At 41.9% G+C, this 23,164-nt stretch overlaps 1 protein-coding gene across 3 annotated transcripts in view; it reads right to left on the bottom strand.

The window, feature by feature from the left end:
- LOC115127402 (rab GTPase-activating protein 1) overlaps nt 1–18,692 on the bottom strand; it is a 111,686-nt gene extending 92,994 nt beyond the window's left edge. For all 3 annotated transcript variants that reach the window (XM_029657021.2, XM_065017644.1, XM_029657041.2), the window contains exon 1: nt 18,585–18,692. The gene's annotated coding sequence lies outside the window, so the exon portion shown is untranslated. The remainder of the gene's footprint in view (nt 1–18,584) is intronic.
- Between the last annotated feature and the right edge of the window lie 4,472 nt (nt 18,693–23,164).

Raw genomic sequence — 23,164 nt, 5'->3', positions numbered from 1 at the left:
AGTATTGAATTTATTAAAACATTCATTAATTTGCCGAAGATTATCATGAGACATGAACAAAATCAGTGACTAGTATTTTCCTTTAACTTCTCTGTCGAGGAAACAGCACATGAACGCTAGTGTAGCCGTTAGCTACTTTGTGTAGCCGTTAGCGATGAAGCTAATGTTTTGACAACCGCCTTCTGGGAAAAGGGATTTCCCCCCCCCAAAAAAACTGCCTATGACTGCCTGGCAGAATGTTATCATGATATTATTCACATCAATCCAGTGGTCATTTGTTTTGAAAACTGCAATCACATGAGCGCTACAGAAACATTAATAGCCAATGGTCAATTGCTGGTGCACACTTGAATTAAAGGGTAACAAGACCTCAAAAGTGGTTTCCTGATGTGGTTGAAGCACTGTGGACTTACAACATTCAATTTTTGATTTTTCTATTTAGAAAAATGGGGATCTTGAGAGTGAAAGACCTAAAAACAAAACTGGGAAAAACAGAAACCTGGAAAAACATAACTGAGAAAAATGAATTTGAGAAAAAAAACTGAATCAGGCAACAACAAAAAAAAATCAGATTTTATAAAACAGATATAAATGTAGTATCATGTAGTAACCAAAAAAGTGTTAAACAAAACAAAATATATTTGAGATTCTTCTAAGTAGCCACCCTTTGCCTTGATGACAGCTTTGCACACTCTTGGCATTCTCTCAACCAGCTTCATGAGGTAGTCACCTGGAATGCATTTCAATTAACAGGTGTGCTTGTTAAAAGTTAATTTATGGAATTTATTTCCTTCTTAATGCGTTTGAGCCAATCAATTGTGTTGTGACAAGGTAGAGTTGGTATACAGAAGATACCCTTATTTGGTAAAAGACCAAGTCCATATTATGGCAAGAACAGCACAAATAAGCAAAGAGAAACAACAGTCCATAATTACATTAAGACATAAGGGCAGTCAAGGCGGGAAAATAAGAACTTTAAAAATGTCTTCAAGTGCAGTCACAAAATCAATCAAGCGCAATGATGAAACTGGCTCTCATGAGGACTGTCAAAGGAAAGGAAGACACAGAGTTACCTCTGCTGCAGAGGCTAAGTTCATCAGAGTTACCAGCCTCAGAAATTGCAGCCCAAATAAATGCTTCACAGAGTTCAAGTAACAGACACATTTCAACATCAACTGTTCATGTGTGAATCAGGCCTTCAAGATAAAATTGCTGTAAAGAAACCACTACTAAAGGACACCAATTAGAAGAAGAGACTTGATTGGGCCAAGAAACACAAGCAATGAACATTACCCCAGCTGAAATCTGTCCTTTCCAACCGCCGTGTCTTTGTGAGATCCAGAGTAGGTGAACGGATTATCTCCGCATGTGTGGTTCCCACTGTGAAGCATGGAGGGTGTGGTGTGGGTTGTTTTGCTGGGGACACTGTCTGTGATGTATTTAGAATTCAAGGTCCACTTAACCAGCATGGCTACCACAGCATTCTGCAGCGATATGCCATGCCATCTGGTTTGCGCTTAGTGGGACTGTTATTTGTTTTTCAACAGGACAATGACCCAACGCACCGCCAGGCTGTGTAAGGGCTATTTGACCAAGGAGAGTGAAGAGTGCTGCATCAGGTGACCTGGCCTCCACAATCACCTGACCTCAACCTAAATTAGACAGTTTGCAATGCAAAGCAGCCAACAAGTGCTCAGCATACAGTATGTGGGAACTCCTTCAAGACTGTTGGAAAAGCATTCCAGGTGAAGCTGGTTGAGAGAATGCCAAGAGTGTGCAAAGCTGTCAGAGGCAAAGGGTGGCTACTTTGAAAAATCTACTACATGATTCCATGTGTGTTATTTCATAGTTTTGATGTCTTCACTACACATTTTTATATTTTAAATAGTTATGTTAAAAACATTATTCCTTTAAATATATTATAGAGCAAGCAGTAAAGCTTCAAATTACAATTTGTTTGTAGCACCTACAAATAAAAAAAATGTTTCTTAGAGAGTCTTAAAGGGAGGCCTGGATGAGGCCAAAATGTCATAAAAACACCAACTTTGATGAATTATTTCTCAATTATGATTTTAGATACAAATGTCAAATATATGTCAACAATCATTCCTCTAAATGACCATTCTATAGATCAAATGTCCCAAATCATTACATTTTTTCCCCCCGGGTTTTGTGGGGCATCTCAATTCAATTCCAATTCAATGTAAGGGGCTTTATTGAAATGGGAAACATATGTTTACATTGCCAAAGCAAGTGAAATAGATAATAAACAACAGTGGGCCACCACTGTTTCCACCTCATTTTGTGGGCAGTGTGCACATAGCCTTTGGCAGCTTTTCTCAATAGCATGGCTATGCTCACTGAGTCTGTACATAGTGAAAGATTACATTTTGGGTCAGTCACAGTGGTCAGGTATTCTGCCACTGTGTACTCTCTGTTTAGGGCCAAATAGCATTCTAGTTTGCTCTGTTTTTTTGTAAATTCTTTCCAATGTGTGAAGTAATTACCTTTTGTTTTCTCATGATTTAGTTGGGTCCAATTGTGTTGCTGTCCTGGGGCTCTGTGGGGTGTGTTTGTGAACAGAGCCCCAGGACCAGCTTGCTTAGGGGGCTCTTCTCCAGGTGCATCTCTCTGTAGGTGATGGCTTTGTTATGGAAGGTTTGGGAATCGCTTCCTTTTAGGTGGTTGTAGAATTTAACAGCTCCTTTCTGGATTTTGATCATTAGCGGGTATCGGTCTAATTCTTCTCTGCATGCATTATTTGGTGTTTTACATTGTACAAGGAGGATATGTTTGCAGAATTTGGCTCTTGCCAATAACAGCTCAAAGATAGAGTGTGGAATTATTAAAGGATTTACTTGCCAAATGGCAGTCAAGCATCGACCATCAAGTCACCAGAATAAGATCCTCAATATTTTTGGGAAATGAGCATCAAGTTCATCACTGAGCACTTTCAACACCCTGTGAAATTCATCATAACTTATTTCATCTGTAGTCTAATAAACTGCATGGTTTCCCAAGCTGTAGGGTGAGGACCACAACATATCGTGCGATTCCAGGTTTACACTGGATCTTTCCCTTTCAATGCGATTTGATGCGGATCTAGATACAGTGCCTTCAGAAATAATTTACACCCCTTGACTTTTTCCACATTTTGTTGTGTTACAAAGTCGGATTAAAATGGATTTAGATCGTCTTTTTGTTTGTCAACAATCTACACAAAATACTCTGTCAAAAAATAAATGAAAAATAAAACAAATATATCTTCATTAGATAAGTATTCAAACTCAATACGTTAGAATTGCCTTAGGCTGCGATTACAGCTGTGAGTCTTTCTGGGTAAGTCTCTAAGAGTTGTCTACACCTGGATTGTGCAACATTTGCCCATTATTCTTTTCAAAATCTGTCAAATTGGTTGTTGATCATTGCTAGACAACCATTTTCAGGTCTTGCATAGATTGTCAAGCAGATTTCAGTTAAAACTGTAACTCCGCCACTCAGGAACACAGTCATCTTGGTAAGCAACTCCAGTGTAGATTTAACCATGATTTAAGTTATTGACCTGCTGAAAGGTGAATTCATCTCCCTGTGTCTGGTGGAACGCAGACTGAACCAGGTTTTCCTCTACGATTGTACCTGTGCTTAGCTCCATTCCATTTATTTTTTTATCCTGAAAATCTCCCTAGTTCTTAATAACTACAAGCATACCCATTACATGATGCATCCACTACTATGCTTGAAAATATGGAGTGGTACTCAGTAATGTGCTGTATTGAATTTGCCCCAAACATAACACTTTGTATTCAGGACAAAAAGTGAATTGCTTTGCCACAATTTTTTGCAGTATTACTTTAGTGGCTTGTTGCAAACAGGGTCCATGTTTTGGAATATTTGTATTCTATTCAGGCTTCCTTTTCACTCTGTCAATAAGGTTAGTATTGTGGAATAACTACAATGTTGTTGATCCATCCTCAGTTGTCTCCTACTCACAGCCATTAAACTCTGTAACTGTTTTAAAGTCACCATTGGCCTCATGATGAAATCTCTGAGCTGTTTCCTTCTCCAGCTACTGAGTTAGGAAGGACGCCCGTGTCTTCGTAGTGACTGGTGGTATTGATACACCATCCAAAGTGTAATTAATAACTTCACCATGCTCAAAGGGATATTCGATGCCTGCCTGCATGCCAAGCCTGCATGCTTGCACATGCATTGTCTCATTGTGTGAATTGTTTGCCATTTTTATTTTTGTTCCCCATTACATATGTCGTCAGGTTTTCATCAAGGACCCCTCTGTACTTTGCTACGTTCATCTTACCCTCAATCTTGACTAGGGATGCACAATATATCGGTGAACATATCGGAATGTCTAGTTTATCGCCCCAATGTTTCCAAACCGATGTCAAAGCTGACGTGAATACCTATATAATTAGGTACATGACGTAATGACGCCACGTAAAATGTAGCACGACACGTGCAACACAGCATTCCTAACCTAGCCCACAACGTCTGCTGTGTGGCTCGAGCAGTCAACAAGTCATTTGACAGAGTAAGAACATTTCAGAGACAACTCGAAGGCGAAATCCATTAAAGCCAAGATAATGGAATTCATTGCCCATGACAATCAACCGTTCTCTGTCGTGAGTGATGTTGGCTTTTGCCGAATGGTCGGGCACCGGTACACACTACCAAGTGCGCTATTTTTCAGATGTTGCCCTACCGGAGTTACACGGTAATATCGTCACTGCTATTAGCTTCACGGCTGACATTTGGACCAGCGATATCATGTGGAGTCTGACAGCACAGTGGGTCTTCGAGGATTTCGTACTGAGGAAAGGTGTTTTGATGCTCATGAATGTGCTGGTTGTCATACCGCTGCTGCATTTCAATGGCATTTGAGAACATGTTTCAAACATGGAAACATGAACACACTAGCAAGCTCAATTCAAACAACTGACTCAAGAAAAAAGCTCATCAACTGTGCCTGCAGCAGACGTGATACCCTCTGTCATGGAATTGAAACGCTTGCTCAACAAAACTGCCGACACAAACGAGTCGGTGGCATTACTTTACTGTGTCACCACCATGCTCGATGCTAGGTACAAGGAACCGCTACTTCGATGCAGACAAGAAACAGGGTTTACGTGAAATGTTACATACACTGCTGGACAAGATGGAAACGGACACAGTGACATTGCGCACCGAGGAAGAGAGGCCACAGATAGACAGAGGTGAAACTTCACTACTTGACATGTATGATGAAATCCTGGTTGAGAATGAAACAACTGAACAACTGAACAACGAAACAGCACAGCAAGTAAGTGAAAGAAATAGGTTTCTATTATGTTTTACTGGTAATGGGGACATACATAAAGGTCAACAAAATAACTGTTTGGTTAGTGTGTGTGTAACCTTCATTTATGTAGGCAAGTCAGGGAGTAAAGTCATACCATATTAAAAAAAAAATTGAGACAGCCGTGATAGAACCAGGGACTGTAGTGACGCCTCTTGCACTCAGATGCAGTACCTTAGACCACTGCGTCCATGTGTGTGAGTTAACTAATTTAACTGTACTCAAATGCTTAAAAGGCCGCTAAAAACTTTTATACTGGTTATCGGTATCGTTTTTTTGTCAAGGAAAATATTGGATGTTAGTGTCGCCCAAAAATGTAATATCGGTGCATCACTATTTACTACACTCAAATCAAATCGTATTTGTCACATGCACCGAATACAACAGGTGTTGTTCACCTTACGGTGAAATGCTTATTTACAAGCCCTTAACCAACAATGCTGTTAAGAAAAATACCTACAATTTTTTTTTTTTTATAAAAGTAACAAATAATTAAAGAGCAGAAAAATAACAATAGCGAGGCTATATACAGGGCGTACCGGTACATAGACAATGTGCGGTGGCACCGGTTAGTCGAAGTAAGAGGTAATATGTACATATGTCGGTAGAGTTATTAAAGTGAATATGCATAGATAAACAGAGAGTAGCAGCAGTGTAAAGGGGGGGGCAATGCAAATAGTCTGGGTAGCCATTTGATTAGATGTTCAGGAGTCTTATGGCTTGGGCGCCCCGGTACTTCTTGCCATGCGGTAGCAGAGAGAACAGCCTATGACTAGGGTGGCTGGAGTCTTTGACCATTTTTAGGGCCTTCCTTTGACACTGCCTGGTATAGAGGTCCTGGATGGCAGGAAGCTTGGCCCATGTGATGTACTGGGCGGTGCACACTACCCTCTGTAGTGCCTTGCGGTCGGACCATGTTAGTTTGTTGGTGATGTGGACACCAAGGAACTGGAAACTCTCAACCTACAGCCCCGCCGATGAGAATGGGGGCGTGCTCGGTCCTCAATTTCCTGTAGTCCACAATTATCTCCTTTGTATTGATCATGTTGAGGGAGAGGTTGTTGTCCTGGCACCACACGGCCAGGTCTCTGACGACCTCCCTATAGGCTGTCTCGTCGATGTCGGTGATCAGGCCTACCACTATTGTGTCATCAGCAAACTTAATGATGGTGTTGGAGTTGTGCCTGGCCATGCAGTCATGAGCGAACAGGGAGTACAGGAGAGGACTGAGCACGCACCCCTGATCGGCCCCTGTATTGAGAATCAGCGTCGCGGATGTGTTGTTACCGACCCTTATTACCTGGGGGGGGCGTCAGGAAGTCCAGGATCCAGTTGCAGAGGGAGGTGTTTCGTTCCAGGGTCTTTAGCTTATTGATGAGCTTTGAGGGCAATATGGTGTTGAACGCTGAGCTGTAGTCAATGAATAGCATTCTCACATAGGTGTTCCTTTCGTCCAAGTGGGAAAGGGCAATGTGGAGTGCAATAGCGATTGCTATGCAGATTAGAGTGGGTCTAGGGTTTCTGGGATAATGGTACTGATGTGAACCATGACCAGCCTTTCAAAGCACTTCATGGCTACAGACGTGAGTGCTACGGGTTGATGGGGATTTAGACAGTTTACCTTAGTGTTCTTGGGCATAGGGACTATGGTGCTCTGCTTGAAACATGTTGGTATTAGAGACTCAGACAGGTTGAAAAGGTCAGTGAAGACACTTGCTAGTTGGTCAGCACATGCTCGGAGTACAGGTCCTGGTAATCTGTCTGGCCCTGCAGACTTGTGAAAGTTGACCTGTTTAAAGGTCTTGCTCACATCGGCTACATCGGATCACGGTCTTCTGGAACAGCTGGTGCTCTCATGCATGTTTCAGTGTTACTCGCCTTGAAGCAAGCATAGAAGCAATTTAGCTCGTCTGGTAGGCTTGTGTCACTGGGAAGCTTGCAGCTGTGCTTCCTTTGTAGTCCGTCTGTAATAGTTTGCAAGCCCTGCCACATCCGACGAGCATTGAGCCGGTGTAGTACAATTCGATCTTAGTCCTGTATTGACACTGCCTTTTTGATGGTTCGTCGGAAGGCATAGCGGGATTTCTTATAAGCATCAGGGTTAGAGTCCCGCTCCTTGAAAGAGGAAACTCTACCCTTTAGCTCAGTGTAGGCGTTGCCTGTAATTCATGGCTTCTGGTTGGGGTATGTACAGTGGGGTAAAAAAGTATTTAGTCAGACACCAATTGTGCAAGTTCTCCCACTTAAAAAGATGAGGCCTGTAATTTTCATCATAGGTACATTTCAACTATGACAGACAAAATGAGAAGAAAAAAAATCCAGAAAATCATATTGTAGGATTTTTAATGAATTTATTTGCAAATTATGGTGGAAAATAAGTATTTTAGTAGTAACATTAGTAAAACTAATGATTATTCTAATTCTAACAGTTCACCCAAGTGTTTTGATTACATGAGGACAAAGATCATACTTTTTGGAGAAATGTCCTCTGGTCTGATGAAACCAAGATAGAACTGTTTGGCCATAATGACCATCGTTAAGTTTGGATGAAAAAGGGGGAGGCTTGCAAGCCGAAGTACACCATCACAACCATGAGGCACATGGGTGGCAGCATCATGTTGTAGGGGTGCTATGCTGCAGGAGGGACTGGTGCACTTCACAAAATAGATGGCGACATGAGGGAAGAAAATTATGTGGATATATTGAAGCAACATCAAGACATAAGTCAGGAAGTTAAATCTTGGTCTCAAATGGGTTTTCCAAATGGACAATGACCCCAAGCATACTTCCAAAGTTGTGGCAAAATGGCTTAAGGACAACAAAGTCAAGGTATTGGAGTAGCCAACACAAAGCCCTGACCTTATTCATATAGAAAATGTGGGCAGAACTAAAAAAGTGTGTGCGAGCAAGGAGGCTTACAAACCTGACTCAGTTGCACCAGCTCTGTCAGGAGGAATGGGACAAAATTCCTCCAACTTACGCTTGTGGAAGGTTACCCAAAACGTTTGACCCAAGTTAAACCAATGCAAACCAAATGCTAATTGAGTGTATGTAAACTTCTGATCCACTGGGAATGTGATGAAATAAAAGCTGAAATAAATCAAATCATTCTCTCTACTATTATTCTGACATTTCACATTCTTAAAATAAAGTGGTGATCATAATCAAATGGTTTAGACCAGTGGTCACCAAACTACGGCCCGCGGGCCGTATACGGCCCGTCAGCACATTTGGCCCGGCCCTCTGAACAATACCAGAGACGCTATCGAATTTTTTTCCTATTTGGCCTCCAGAAAAAAAATCCTAGGCCCGGCCCTGTCAAAGAGAGAACGGAATAATGGCGAAAAGGTTAGGTAAGAGAAAAATGTATTCAGAATGCAGGGTATTTAACCTGCAGTGGACAAACAATTTTTTTTTTTGTTCAATGCAAAGAAAAGGCTGTTTGTCTCATCTGTCAAGAGACGGTGGCGGTATTCAAAGAATACAATCTTCGCCGACACTATGAATCCCGTCACAAAGACAAGTACGATAGCTTGCAAGGCCAAATACGAGCAGACAAACTCTCAAAGCTAAAAAGTGGACTACTATCTCAGCAGAATACATTTGTACGCCAAGCTCAGCTGAACCAGGCATCCGTTCGGGCCAGCTTTCGGGTTGCTAAACTGATAGCAAGAAGCGGTAAGCCTTTCACTGACGGAGAGTTTGTTAAGAAATGTATGGATGCTGTCGCGGAGGAGGTGTGTCCCGAGAAGAAAGATGCATTTAATGCCGTAAGTCTGTCGGCGAGTACAATCACCAGACGCGTTGAAGAAATCGGGAGTAATGTATATGCCCAGCTGCAGCAGAAGACGAAAGACTTGGACTTTTTTTCATTAGCACTGGATGAGAGCACGGACGTGCAAGACACAGCGCAACTGCTCATTTTTATTCGTGGAGTTAGCGCAAACTTTGAGATATGCGAGGAGCTGGCAGCCCTCCAAAGTCTCAAAGGGACTACAACGGGAGAGGATATTTTTGACAAAGTGTGCCAAACCATGGAGAAGTTGGACCTGGACTGGTCAAAGCTAGCTAGCATCACGACTGACGGGGCTCCTAGCATGGTGGGCGAAACTCGCGGTCTAATAGGACGCATGAACCGGGAGTTGGAAAAAAGGGGTCTCACCGCCCGCTACGAGTCCACTGCCTAATTCACCAGCAAGCACTGTGCTGCAAAGTGTTGAAGTGGGATTCTGTAATGAAGGTTGTGGTGTCGTGCATAAACTTCATCAGAGCAAAGGGACTTACACACAGGCAGTTCCAAGAATTCCTGTCTGAACTGGAGTCTACGCACGGAGATGTGCTGTACTACACAGAGGTCCGATGGCTGAGCCGGGGCAGAGTTTTGAGGCGTTTTTACGAGCTGCTACCCGAAATTAACGCATTTCTTCATTTAAAAGACAAAACGGTCCCAGAGCTGATCGACCCAGAATGGAAATGGCACCTCGCATTTTTAACAGACGTGACAGAAATACTTAACAGCCTTAACTTGCAGCTACAAGGCGAGGGGAACTCATTTGCGACATGTATTCACACATAAAAGCATTTGAGGTGAAATTAGCGCTGCTTTTGGAACAAGTGAAAAAGCGCAACTTCGTCCATCTTCCTGCTACCCAAAACCTGTCGACAGAGAACCCAGCGGTCCCGTTCCCAGCTGAAAAGTGCGTGGAAGCACTGGAAATGCTGAAGGCGGAGTTCGGTGTGCGATTCAGTGAACTACATGTTCATGCAAAAGAAATCCGTCTTTTTCAGAACCCCTTTGTTGCCGACATTGATGAAGCCCAGCCTTCATATCAGTTTGAGTTGGCTGAGTTACAGAACTGTGATGTTCTGAAAGACGCATTCAAGCCCAACAGTCTCATTGACTTCTATGCCGCCCTCCCAAACGACACATATCCAAACATCAAAAAACACGCAATGAAAATGTCCACAGTTTTTGGCAGCACGTATATCTGCGAGAAAACCTTTTCTCGCATGAAACTGCTGAAAACCCCGATGAGATCAAGATTGACAGATGAACATTTGCATCAGTGCTTGAGACTGGCTGTAACTAGAATGGAACCTGATATTCAACTTCTCACCAGCCAGATGCAGGCCCACAGTTCACACTGATGAACATACATAGGTAAGCTCACTTTTCTGACTTGAATGAGTCATTCTGAGCATAAACAAATATAATCATAATAAAATCTACTGGGATAAAATCCATCTTTACAACCATACTGGTAGTGAAATGTATTGTGCTGTGTAGGTGCTGTATCACTTAGTTCAGTTTCTCAACCTGCTTCTTTTGTGGTTTTCACAGGGAAGTTGATGAGAGAGAGCTGCAAACAGCGGTGTCTACAAGCCTACTGGAACCTACAAAAGGATTATAAGGAAGGAACACAAGAACTTTAAGAGACTGCTCATATGTGTCAGAGAGATTCTGCTCTGACTACTGAGCTGAACTTTTATCTGTTAAGATTGTGCATGGCACGACAGAAAGTTAATGTTCCATGGCTTTTTTTTCTATGAAGAACCCAGAGAGAGTTATTTAGTTATTATTTATTTCCTGTTTTTTTCTATGAAGAACCCAGAGAGGGTTATTTAGTTATTATTTATTTCATTAATAGTGTTATTATTTGTTTCCTGACTTTTTTTCTGTAAAGAACCTGGAAAGGGTTATTTGGTTATGTGTGGCTTTATGGAAAACAATACATTTTTTAAGCTCCCCTACGATCGTCACACTTTTTCTGTTACAAACTGACACCGGCCCCCCATCAGAGAAGGGAAAAGTTATGTGGCCCTCACAGGAAAAAGTTTGGGGACCCCTGGTTTAGACCGTTTGGAAGTTTTAATGAGTTCATTTTCTCATCCTGCTTTCTATGTTATGAAATTATCAACTTTACCCCGTATATCTCAAAAATGGCCTTACACACTAATTGTTAAATTACAAAACTAGCAAAACTATTGCTGATGCTGAACCAGAAATATAAAGTAATAAAATCTAACGCCCCATTCAGCAAGTAGCCTATAGCCAGATGACAGTCGTGTTACCGGTAGCTTACTTTAATTCTGGTAAAACACAATTTTCAACAGTGCATAGATAAAAAATAACAGGTCGCCTACCTCAGGTAGATCAGCGCGCGAAGCTTGGCACAGTGCCCAAGCTAGGCTACTGATATTTCCTGGGGTCAGCATGCTAAATGACTTGTCGATCAATGACTATTAACACAGCTACATGCTTAGTTCCACACTGGAGATGGTGCATCAGTTGTCACTAAAAGATTAGGTATTTTCAGAAGTGAATATAATCAACAAAGTAATATGATCAACAAAAATTATCAGCCATTTGTAATGTTTGAATACATTTTCTGACCGAAACATGCTACATTTGAATCGGTTTAGGGTTTGCTGACCGATGGAGTCATCTCTTAAACAGTTGAATCGAAATGTCCACTTCTATCACGGCTGTCTCGATTTTTAAAAAATACGGTATGACTTTACTCACATAAAATCTGTGGATGGAAACGTGGTTAGTTAAGGCCACTTTCTGCTATAGACTGCAGGAAATGGCAGTTACAGGTGTTCAGAATTGCACCTTGTTAAAAAAATAGATACTGAGCGACATTGCCTTCACGTGCACAATGAACAGTGAGATGTGTGCATCATTATTTTCAAGTCACACAGACATACACACACACACAAACACACAGATGCACACAGGCAGAACTTCAAAACACACACATGGGATGGTTAGACAGTCACATGCATGAACGTACAATCAGACACGGAATACACTGGCTGAAACCGAAAACAACGTGCACTGACTCACTCACAAGATGCTATTTCCAGTGGCGACATGTCATTCAGGTGCAGGTGGTGCACAGCCCTACATGTTTTGAGACCCACATTTCTTTTTTTACATGTTATTTTGGCATTAATACGTGTCACATATCACTGCACCTGTACATAGCCCATCTGTAAATAGCCCATCCAACTAACTCATCACCATATTGTTATTCATTTGATTTATTTTTCTCCTTTGCACCCCAGTACCACTACTTGCACACTCATCTTCTGCACATCTATCACCCCAGTGTTTAATTTGCCATACTGTAATAATTTCGCCACTATGGCCTATTTATTGCCTCACCCCCCTTATCCTACCTCATTTGCACACAATGTATATAGACCTTCTCTATTGTATTATTGACTGTATGTTTGTTTATTCCATGTGTAACTGTGTTGTTGTTTGTGTCGAAATGCTTTGCTTTATCTTGGCCAGGTCGCAGTTGTAAATGAGAACTTGTTCTCAACTGGCTTACCTGGTTAAGTAAAGGCAAAATATATATATATATATTTTTTTTTTTTATAAAACCGCATACAAACATTGTCTCTTTTTTACTTTCTTGACTAAGGCAGCTCCAAAATGACAGAAAGGTCAGATAGCAATTTAGTCGGCTTTGGGATATTGTTTTGTTTTTCCAATGCTGTAAATATGAGTCCTTTGATTGGTTCATGATTTTGTTAATTGGAATTATTTCTTCTGAAGCAATGCTGGTGTCAGCTTGGTTGGTTAGGTCCAACGGCAGCTGACAGAGGGCTCGTTTTTGGGCTCAAATGTCATTTTTAGTGTGTTCAATTATGTTGTTGTTCAGGGTGAATTTATATTTATGTTTCTGACATCTGCTTTTTTTGTTATTATTTACTGCCAGGGTCCAATTATGGCAATATTGCTCTAGAATACTAATGTTCTGTTGAAGACCTTCTTTGGTTGGTGATAGAAGCTCCCCCTCTCTCTCCCTCTGTCTGTGTAGCTCCCCCTCTCCCTCTGTCTATGTAGCTCCCTCTCTCGTTACCTCTCTCTCTCTCCTTACCCCTCTCTCTCCTTACCCCTCTCTCACGCACTGCCTCAGGACATTACAGCTAAATGGAGACCAGAACAACAAACTGGACAAACAAGAAAGACTGAAATACAAGCTGTTGATGTTTCCCCCCTCCCTCTCTCTCTCTAACGCATGTATAGGAAGAAAGCAAATGGGGGTGATGCTAAGTCTGACTGCTGAGCTAACGCTATGACTGCTGAGCTAACGCTATGACTGCTGAGCTAACGCTATGACTGCTGAGCTAACGCTATAACCCCATCTTCGGTCCTGCCTAGCTAGCTGTCATGTCAGCTAGGTGTCGCCATGACAACACCACCTATTTATCCCTTCAGAGGGACCATCTTGACATTTCGAGATGTTCCACATCTTGACAAAAATGTGGTACGGTTAATGTAGCCAATCTTCTACAGTTGGCTGGGCTGTTAATAAAGCCTCTCATACAAATGGTCATCAGTCAGACTACTAGAGGAGTTAGGCTAGGGTTTACTCGATACAACTGCCAGACGAGGTTGGTTACTTGGGTTCAGGTCGTTACTCAGCTGCCACAGCCTTTCAGTGGCGGTCAGCTATGTCTTCAGTCCTGGCACTGCAGGGGGACTCTTAAAGCCTTCGATCACACCGATAGTGTCATTCCGATAAGAGCGTCTGCTAAATGACTTAAATGTAAATGTAAATGTAATTCCGCAAAATAGTACGCAGCATCATCTGGATGTTTGTGCAACAAAAGTTCAACATGCTATCATTTCTGTCAAGCAGTCTACGCACACAGTCTGACGCATACATTCGATAAATCCAACGTATACGCCACGCAGAACGCACTGCAACTGCCTCTGCAATGCAATGCTGCAAGGCAAACGCAGCGCTCCATCAGAATTGAATGTACTTCTTTCGGGTGTACCAAAATGCAATGTCGGTGTAATCGAGGAGTTGACTCTCTTCCCTCTTTCACTCTCACTCCCTCTCCAGCTGAAATGGCTGCTTTAAAGGCCTGCCAGGCCAAGCCAGGCCAGCTGAGCTCTCCCTCTTCTCTCAGTGCATCTCATTTCACCTCACAAGGGAGAGGAAGAACGTGAGTGTGAATACTCTTGCAACACATAGGCTAGCTTCAACCAAATTCGCTGCAGTGATTTAAAAAAGGCAGAGACGGGGGGGGTTACAGAGTTGAGCTTGGGACAGTCGAATCACGAGTGGCGATGCACAAAAGAGGAGAGAGAGAGAGAGACTGGAGAGGAAAGAGAGAAACGGCGACAGTCACTGAATCACATTGTGCGGTTGATGATAACCATCTTATTCAGAAGAAGGCACTCCGTCACAAGCTTACAGTGGCTCGGGGTGGTTAACGGATATTCACGAAGAGATCTTACACAGTTTCCTATCATAACCTACTAAAACAGTATTATGTGGAAAATAAACGGTATCCTGCCCTTTTACTACGCTGAACAAAATTATAAAAACGCAACATGTGGTGTTTGTCCCATGTTTCATATGCTGAAAGGGATGGTGCCAGGTTTCCTCCAGAAGTGACACTTGGCATTCAGGCCAAAGAGTTCAATCTTGGTTTCATCAGACCAGAGAACCTTGTTTCTCTGAGAGTCTTCAGGTGCCTTTTGGCAAACTCCAAGCGGGCTGTCATGTGCCTTTTACTGAAGAGAGGCTTCCATCTGGCCACTCTACCATAAAGGCCTGATTGGTGGAGTGCTGCAGAGATGGTTGTCCTTCAGGAAGTTTCTCCCATCTCCACAGAGAAACTCTGGAGCTCTGTCAGAGTAACCGTCGGGTTCTTGATCTCCTCCCTGACCAAGGCCCCTCTCCCCTGATTGTTCAATTTGGCTGGGCGGCCGGCTTCTGAAGAGTCTTGGTAGTTCCAAATGTTCCATTTAAGAATGATGAAGGCCACTGTGTTCTTGGGGACCTTGGGGGTCCACTGGGAAACACTGACCAACACTTTGGTTCTTACTCTGTCACAATAACCCCTTCCTGGCTTTTTTGGAAGGTACCCTTCCCCTGATCTGTGCCTTGACACAATCCTGTCTTGGAGCTCAAAGGACAATTCCTTCAACCTCATGGCTTGGTTTTTGTTCTGACATGCACTGTCAACTGCGGGAACTTATAAAGACAGGTGTGTGCCTTTCCAAATTATGTCCAATCAATTTAATTTACCACAGGTGGACTCCAATCAAGTTGTAGAAACATCTAAAGGTTGATCAGCGGTAACAGGATGCAGCTCAATTTCGAGTCTCATAGCAAAGGGTCTGAATACTTAAGTAAATAAGGTATTTCTGTTATTTATATTTAATACATTTGCAAACATTTCTTAAAACCTGTTTTCGCTTCGTCATTATGGGGTATTGTGTGTAGATTGATGAGAAAGGGTGGGTACCTAGTCAGTTATACAACTGAATGACTTCAAATGAAATGTGTCTTCCGCATTTAACCCAACAACTCTGAAACAGAGAGGTAGGGGGGGCTGCCTTAATCGACATCCACATCTTCAGCGCCCGGGGAGTGAAAGGGTCTGAATACTTTCTGAATGCAACGTATGTATATGTGGACCGACTACCTCGATTCGGTTTTATGTAGCAAAAAAAAAAACACTATCTAGTCCTTGGCCTATATTCCAATCTGACTTTGGTGCAGGTCATGTTGTTCTTCACATTACCGTCTCTGGTAAACACACACTATATCAAATTAAATCAAAGTTTATTTGTCACATGCACAGGATACAGAAGGTGTAAACTGTACAGTGAAATGGTTACTTGTATGTGCATAGTAGCATCATCAAAAATAGAAAGTATGCAGAAAAATATTTTATAAATATTTTATCATTATTAAATGATGCTTACCCAGACACACTTGTCTAAATTGATGGGTCGTGTGAAAGAAATGCTAAAAGAACCTCCCAGTCACATCTAGACATCACACATTCATGAAATACAATAGATAGTCGTAATCACCCCCAGACACACTGGCTAAGTTGATGGGTCAGGTAATCATCTAGCGAAGTGGAATATTTTGTTTAGACATGTAGCTAGTTAGTTAGTTAGTTAGTTATCTAAACAATGAATCACAACCCCAACCCATACTACTAGCAATAAAAATGGATTGTCATAGCTAGCCACCGTGTATGAAATTCTGTAGTATGAGTCAGCAGGGAGCTAAAGCTAACCAACTAGGTTCAATGTTAGCTAGCTAGCTAACAGTAGGCTATAACTAGCAATGCAAATGGCTTTCGAACATACAAAAAAATATTAATGCACAGACCACACAACATTCACTAGGGTGTGGTGGCAGTAGCAGGAACAGCGGCAGTTGGTAAAGAATGCAAGCGACTTCAATGGCTAATTTCTCTGAACATGGGAAAAGATATATCACCAGATTCTCAGGGAGTACATTATAAAGGTTGAAGAAGCAATACTCCAATCAGCAGCTCCATACTACTTGTCAGACATAGAGAACTGATACTGTATACTGGTTGTTGGGGTGGGATTGCTGTGTTGGGGTGGGATTGCCGTGGGTGGCTATTGATCATTTGATTGTATTTCTTATGTCTTACTCATTATTAGGAAGAATGACGGACCAAATTGAATGTTAGGTACGAAATTTATTGAAGATTATCTGAATCCTATCAATTAAAAAGGGACAATTTGGGTGCAGAGGCTTAATTTCATAGAGATGTAATTATATTTTAACAAAATCATACTTCAGGAAGGCTAATCTTAGCTGTTTCTTACTACAGAAACAATTTCAGAACAATCTGAGATGGTGAGCAACAAAATCCTCTTTAATGTGCTTTTTGAGGTGGAATGACTCATAGGAGACATCCTCCAGAACAACTGACTATTTTGTTTAGTAATAGGTTCGCTCCGAACACCACTTGTGAAAGTTCTCATTGGGCAAGTGCAAGCCTTATCCTGTCTGACTACTGTCCTGGACATGGCTATCAATAGTACACATCCTAGATGCTACTGCCAGGCTGACATAATGCAACAACAGCAAGGCCTATACCTGGAGTTTGCACACCATTCAAGGCTACGTGGGGTGAGCTATCTGCACAATGGAAAATTGCAGAAATTCTGCAGCCTGGCACAGAATTCAGAACACCTGCACACAGTCAACAACAACTCCAATAAACACTGATCATAGATAACTGTAGGCCAGTGAACTTTCCCTTACTGTGAGCACCTGTAGGTTTTTATGCAAATATTTGAATATGGCTCAGGAGGAGGGTGTGACAAGTACAGTTGTTTTTGTCGACTGCTGCCTGTATTTCAGGTGAGTGAACAAACTTCAACTGGCCTGGGCTCCGTTACCATGACCTACCGCTACTCATAATCACCAAGGGAGAAAGGGCTTCTCTGTGGAACGCCAATTGGGTATTTTCTTTGCGTGTCAAAAAAGATACACTTTCAAACGGTGTTCCATACTTCTTTCAAACTACAGGCACCAGAGGAATGCTGCACGTGTTAATGTTGAGGACTAATTCATATCCATTTGGCTAAAGTCCACAGTCGTCGTTAGTCAGTCTTACCATAGCTAACTGACGTCAAGGCTGTCAGGGTCAACTAGCTGTCCCTGACATGTCATCTAACGTTACGGGTAACGTTAAAACAGTAACATATAGGCTATCCGTGGTCATTTACCCTGACGTCATGTGTCCTGCAAATAATCAGGGGGCCACTAACTAGCTGACTAACTAGTCATCTGCCAATTCAGATGATAGAATATTACAACTACCGAACCCAGCAACTACTGTTAGCTAGCTAGCAAATTTAGCAGTCCCCGTCATTTGCAAATAACGCCAACGTAAGGTTACGATAGAGCGGTAGTTGTTTCTGCAAACAAATGCATTTCCAGTTGACACACGGTTGAGTACAAGAAACGGTAGCTGGCTGGGACCGGGTAGAGTTAACTAGCTCGCTAATGTTAGATTGCTACTGTAGTTAGATACCGAGAAAAGCAAGCAGCGAAAGCACTACCTCGTTACGTTACACCCGCTAGCCTAGCTAGCTACATAACTCTGCTTTCTCCAGCCAACTTCGTGATGCCCCGAGTTTATGCAGAAATTTTCATTTGCCATAACACTAGTTGGAGGAACACTAGCTAACGTTACTGTCTAGTTCGGACATAAAACCGTCAGCGAAACCGCTCGGCCTTCAAAGTGATGCACAAACCTTGAACGTTCGGCAGCCCACTGAGCTAATGTTGGCTTAGTTACAGTAGCCAGCTATTTAACAGCACTTCAAAATATCTCCAGGCTAAAAGTGTCCTGTTCAGAGGAGACACTCGGCTTATTTAAACACAGACATGCATATACGTGTCGAATATCTTACCTGTTTCGAAAATTGTGTGTTATTCCAAAGACGGTTACCATAACATTGCGCTAGCTAGGAAGCTAGCTACATCTGCAACAGCATTTAGTGCTGTAAACACAACGCAAAAAACCTAGTGCGTTGGCGCATGCGCAGTACAACACACCTCCTTCGAGTGTTTCAGGAAAAGCACTCCCTGAGACCTATCTGGTTATTGTCATCCAGACCAGTATTACATTTCAAAGTGTATCTTTGCAAAATAATAAAACAAGGCTATATGGAAAAAATTGAGAGACAATGTCGGATAAAAATCGAATGAAGTGTCAAATAAGTGACAGATAAACATATTCTGCATATGATTCAGTCATCAAGTTTCAAGTTTTTATTAGTTGTATGAACAGGATACACATGGTGTATATATAGACCGTCCAATGAAAGGCTTACTTGCAGGTTTCTTCTCGACAATGCATCAACAATAAGAAATAATACAACATATAAAACAATAAAATAATACCAACATAAAGTAAATGGTTCAGTAGAATATAATAAATCTTTTTGCAGAAGTGTAAAACAGGATGCAAAATTATAGTCAAATAAAACAACATTGTATTAGTCACATGCTTCGTAAACAACAGTGAAATGCTTACTTATGGGCCCTATCCCAGCAATGCAGAGAGAAAGAAAATAGAGAAATAATAGAAAAGTGAAACACATAATAATAAAAGTAATAATAGATATGTGTAATGATAACTTGGCTATATACAAGGGGTACCAATACCGAGTCGATGTGCAGGTGTACGAGGTAATTGAGGTAGATATAACTAGGAATAAAGTGACAGATAGTAAACAGTAACAGTAAGTTAACTATTTACGTAACTATTTAGCAGTCTTATGGCTTGGGGGTTTAAGCTGTTCAGGGTCCTGTTGGTTCCAGACTTGGTGCATTGGTACCACTTGCCATGCAGTAGCAGAGAAAACAGTCTATAACTTGGGTGGCTGGAGTCTTTGACCATTTTTAGGGACTTCCTCTGACACCGCCTGATATAGAGATCCTGGATGGCAGGGAGTTTGGCCCCAGTAATGTACTAGGCCATAGGCACTACCCTCTGCAGCACCTTGCGGTCGAATGCCAAGCAGTTGCCATACCAAGTGGTGATGCAGCCAGTCAAGATGCTCTAAATAGTGCAGCTGTAGAACTTTTTGGAGATCTCAGGGCCCATGCCAAATATTTTCAGCCTTCTGAGGGGGAAGAGGCTTTGTCGTGCCTTCTTCACGACTGTGTTGGTGTGTTTGGACCATGATAAAGCCTCAGTGATGTGGGAGGCAAGGAACTTGTAGCTCTCAAACCCACTCCACAATAGCCCCTTCGTTTCCTGTAGTCCACGATCAGCTCCTGTATCTTGCTGACATTGAGGAAGAGGTTGTTGTCCTGGCACTACACTACCATGTCTCTGACCTCCCTATAGACCACATATGTCAGAGTCAAGGCCCGCGGGCCACATCCGGCCCGCAAGAAGGTTTTTTACGGCCCCTGGGATGATCTTGATTTATTATTAGAACCGGCCCGCAGCAAGCCGGCAGCCCGCAGATCTTTTACACGCACCAATACTACATTTCCCACAATGCAAAGGTGACGCACCGAGCAGTAGGCTGCTTCATTTCAATATTTATTGGCACAGCAGTCGTCAGCATCACAGTAAAATTAACTTTCAGATACCCATCAAAAATGGCAAAACGGAAGGTGGATACTGAGAACCGGGGGTTTCAAACAAGGTGGGAGTCGGAGTATATGTTCACGAAGGTAGCTGGAAAACCTGTGTGTCTTCTGTGTGGAGAAAGTGTGGCGGTACTGAAAGAGTATAATCTGAGACGACATTATGAAACGAAACACGCGGACAAAAACAAGAATATGGACATGGAACAAAGGCTACAAAAGGCAGAGGAATTAAAACGAGGCCTCAAATCTCGACAGGCTCTGTTCAAAAAAGCCAAATCACAAGGCCAGGCTGCTGTCAAGGCCAGTTTTATTTTGGCAGAAGAGATCGCTAAATCAGCCCGGCCATTTACGGAGGGGATTTCATCAAAAACTGCATGATTAAAGTTTGTGACGAAGTTTGCCCAGAAAAAAGGCAACTCTTTTTAAATGTGAGTCTGAGCAGAAACACCATTGCCGAGAGAGTAGACCAGTTGTCCATCAATCTAAAAGAGCAGCTTGTGAAAAAGGGAAAAGATTTTATTGCATATTCCTTGGCTGTGGATGAGAGCACCGACATTTCTGACATTGCCCAGTTGTCAATTTTCATCCGCGGAGTGGACTCCAACCTAAGCGTGACAGAGGAGTTTTTGGCTTTACGTCCTATGCATGGCACAACTACGGGGCATGATTTGTATGAAGAGGTGTCAAGATGTGTAAATGATGGAGCTGCCTTGGGAAAAACTCGTGGGTTTGACAACCGACGGAGCACCTGCGATGTGTGGACACAGGAGCGGACTGGTGGCGAAGATACGGGAAAAGATGCAAGAGGAAAACGCGACAGGTGAGCTGACAGCTTATCATTGTATCATACACCAGGAAGCGTTGTGCGGTAAAGCCTTGAAAATGGAGCATGTAATGAGCATCATCACGCGCACAGTTAACTTTATCAGAGCCAAAGGTTTGAATCACCGCCAGTTCAAGGCATTTCTGACGGAGTTAGAAACGGAGCATGGTGATTTGCCTTATCACACAGAGGTGCGATGGCTAAGCCAGGGAAAGGTGCTTCAAAGATGTTTCGAGCTTCGTGAGGAGATTTGTCTGTTCTTGGACAGCAAAGGGAAAGACACAACACAACTCCGAGACGAAATGTTTCTGTGTGAAATGGCTTTTCTGTGTGACATTACGAGTCATCTGAATGCAATAAACTTGCAGCTGCAGGGTCGGGATCGTGTCATCTCTGATATGTACAGTACAGTGAAGGCATTTAAAACCAAACTGACTCTGTGGGAGACGCAGATGCGGAAAGAAAATTTGAGCCACTTTCCCAGCTGCCAGACCATGAAAGAGAAGCTCTCTACCAGTGCGTTCCCGAGCACACAGTTGGCTGATAAAATAGGTATGCTTGCCGCTGACTTTCGACGCCGATTTGCTGACTTTGAAGCACAAAAAGCAGGTTGGAACTGCTCGGTAACCCATTTGCTGTTGACGTGGAAAGCTCACCACCAAACCTCCAAATGGAGTTGATTGACCTCCAATGCAATGATGCACTGAGGGAGTTCGCCCGTTTCCTCCCCGGCACAATGCCCCAGCTGCGCATCCAGGCTGCTCAAACGTTGTCTATGTTTGGCAGCACATACCTGTGTGAACAACTGTTTTCTTTGATGAACCTGAACAAAACATCACACAGAAGTCGACTTACTGCTGAACACCTCCACTCAATTCTGAGGATTTCTTCAGCTCAGAGCCTTACCCCGAACATTGATGAACTTGTGGAAAAGATGGGACACCACCAAGTATCACCCTCAACCTCAAACAAGTGAACATTACTGTGCAATCACATATTTAGAGTTTTTACTCAGTTCAAGTTTAAAAGTTAAAATTTAATATTTGTTTTCACTGCATGTTACTTCTCCTTAAACAAAGTGTTGTTTTTGATTAATAGATTTTTGCACTTTATTTTTTTGTATTTCAATCCAATTATATTTTAAAAATATTTCAGTTGAGTGGATGATAGAAAATTGCTATTATTGTTTTTTCTTTGAAGTAAATTTAGCCCACTTTTGCTAAAATAGAAAATATAGTCTACTGATGGTGCCTTGAATACCGGTTTCTTTCATTTAATGTTCATGTTATGGGGATATTTATATAAAGGAAATTTGTCTTTTGTGTCTGTTGAAAATTAAAGATTACTGACAGAGCCATAAGAAAATATTGCTTTATTTATCTGATCATATTGTAATATATTTGTTAGGTTTTCAGTAGGTTCAATTAGGTTCACTAGACTATATGCGTCATTTAAAAAATTTTCAATGAACATTCGAACAGTCCGGCCCTCGTCTTGTAGCTGATTTTTTTATTTGGCCCTCCGTCCATTTGACTTTGACACCCCTGCTATAGACTGTCTCATTGTTGCAGTGGTGAAAAAAGTACACAATTGACATAGTTGAGTAAAGATACCTTAATAGAAAATGACTCAAGTAAAAGTGAAAGTCACCCAGTAAAATACTACTTGAGTAAAAGTCTTAAAGTATTTGGTTTTAAATATACTTAAGTATCAAAAGTAAATGTAATTGCTAAAATATACTTTAGTATCAAAAGTTAAAGTAAAAGTATAAATACAATTCCTTTCATTCAAATTCCTTATATTAAGCAAACCAGATGGCACCATGTCTCCGACATTATTTACAAACAAAGCGTGTGTGTTTAGTGAGTCCGCCAGATCAGAGGCAGTAGGGATGACCAGGGATGTTCTCTTGATAAGTTTGTGAATTGAACCATTTTCCTGTCCTGCTAAGCATTCCAAATGTCACGAGCACTTTTGGGTTTCAGGGAAAATGTATGGAGTAAAAAGTACATTTTAAAAGTAAAAGTTGTCAAAAATATAAATAGTAATGTACAGATAGCC

The sequence above is a fragment of the Oncorhynchus nerka genome, linkage group LG4 (genome assembly GCF_034236695.1).
Source record: "Oncorhynchus nerka isolate Pitt River linkage group LG4, Oner_Uvic_2.0, whole genome shotgun sequence".
NCBI lineage: Eukaryota > Metazoa > Chordata > Actinopteri > Salmoniformes > Salmonidae > Oncorhynchus > Oncorhynchus nerka.
This window is presented reverse-complemented; position numbering and strand designations above follow the sequence as displayed.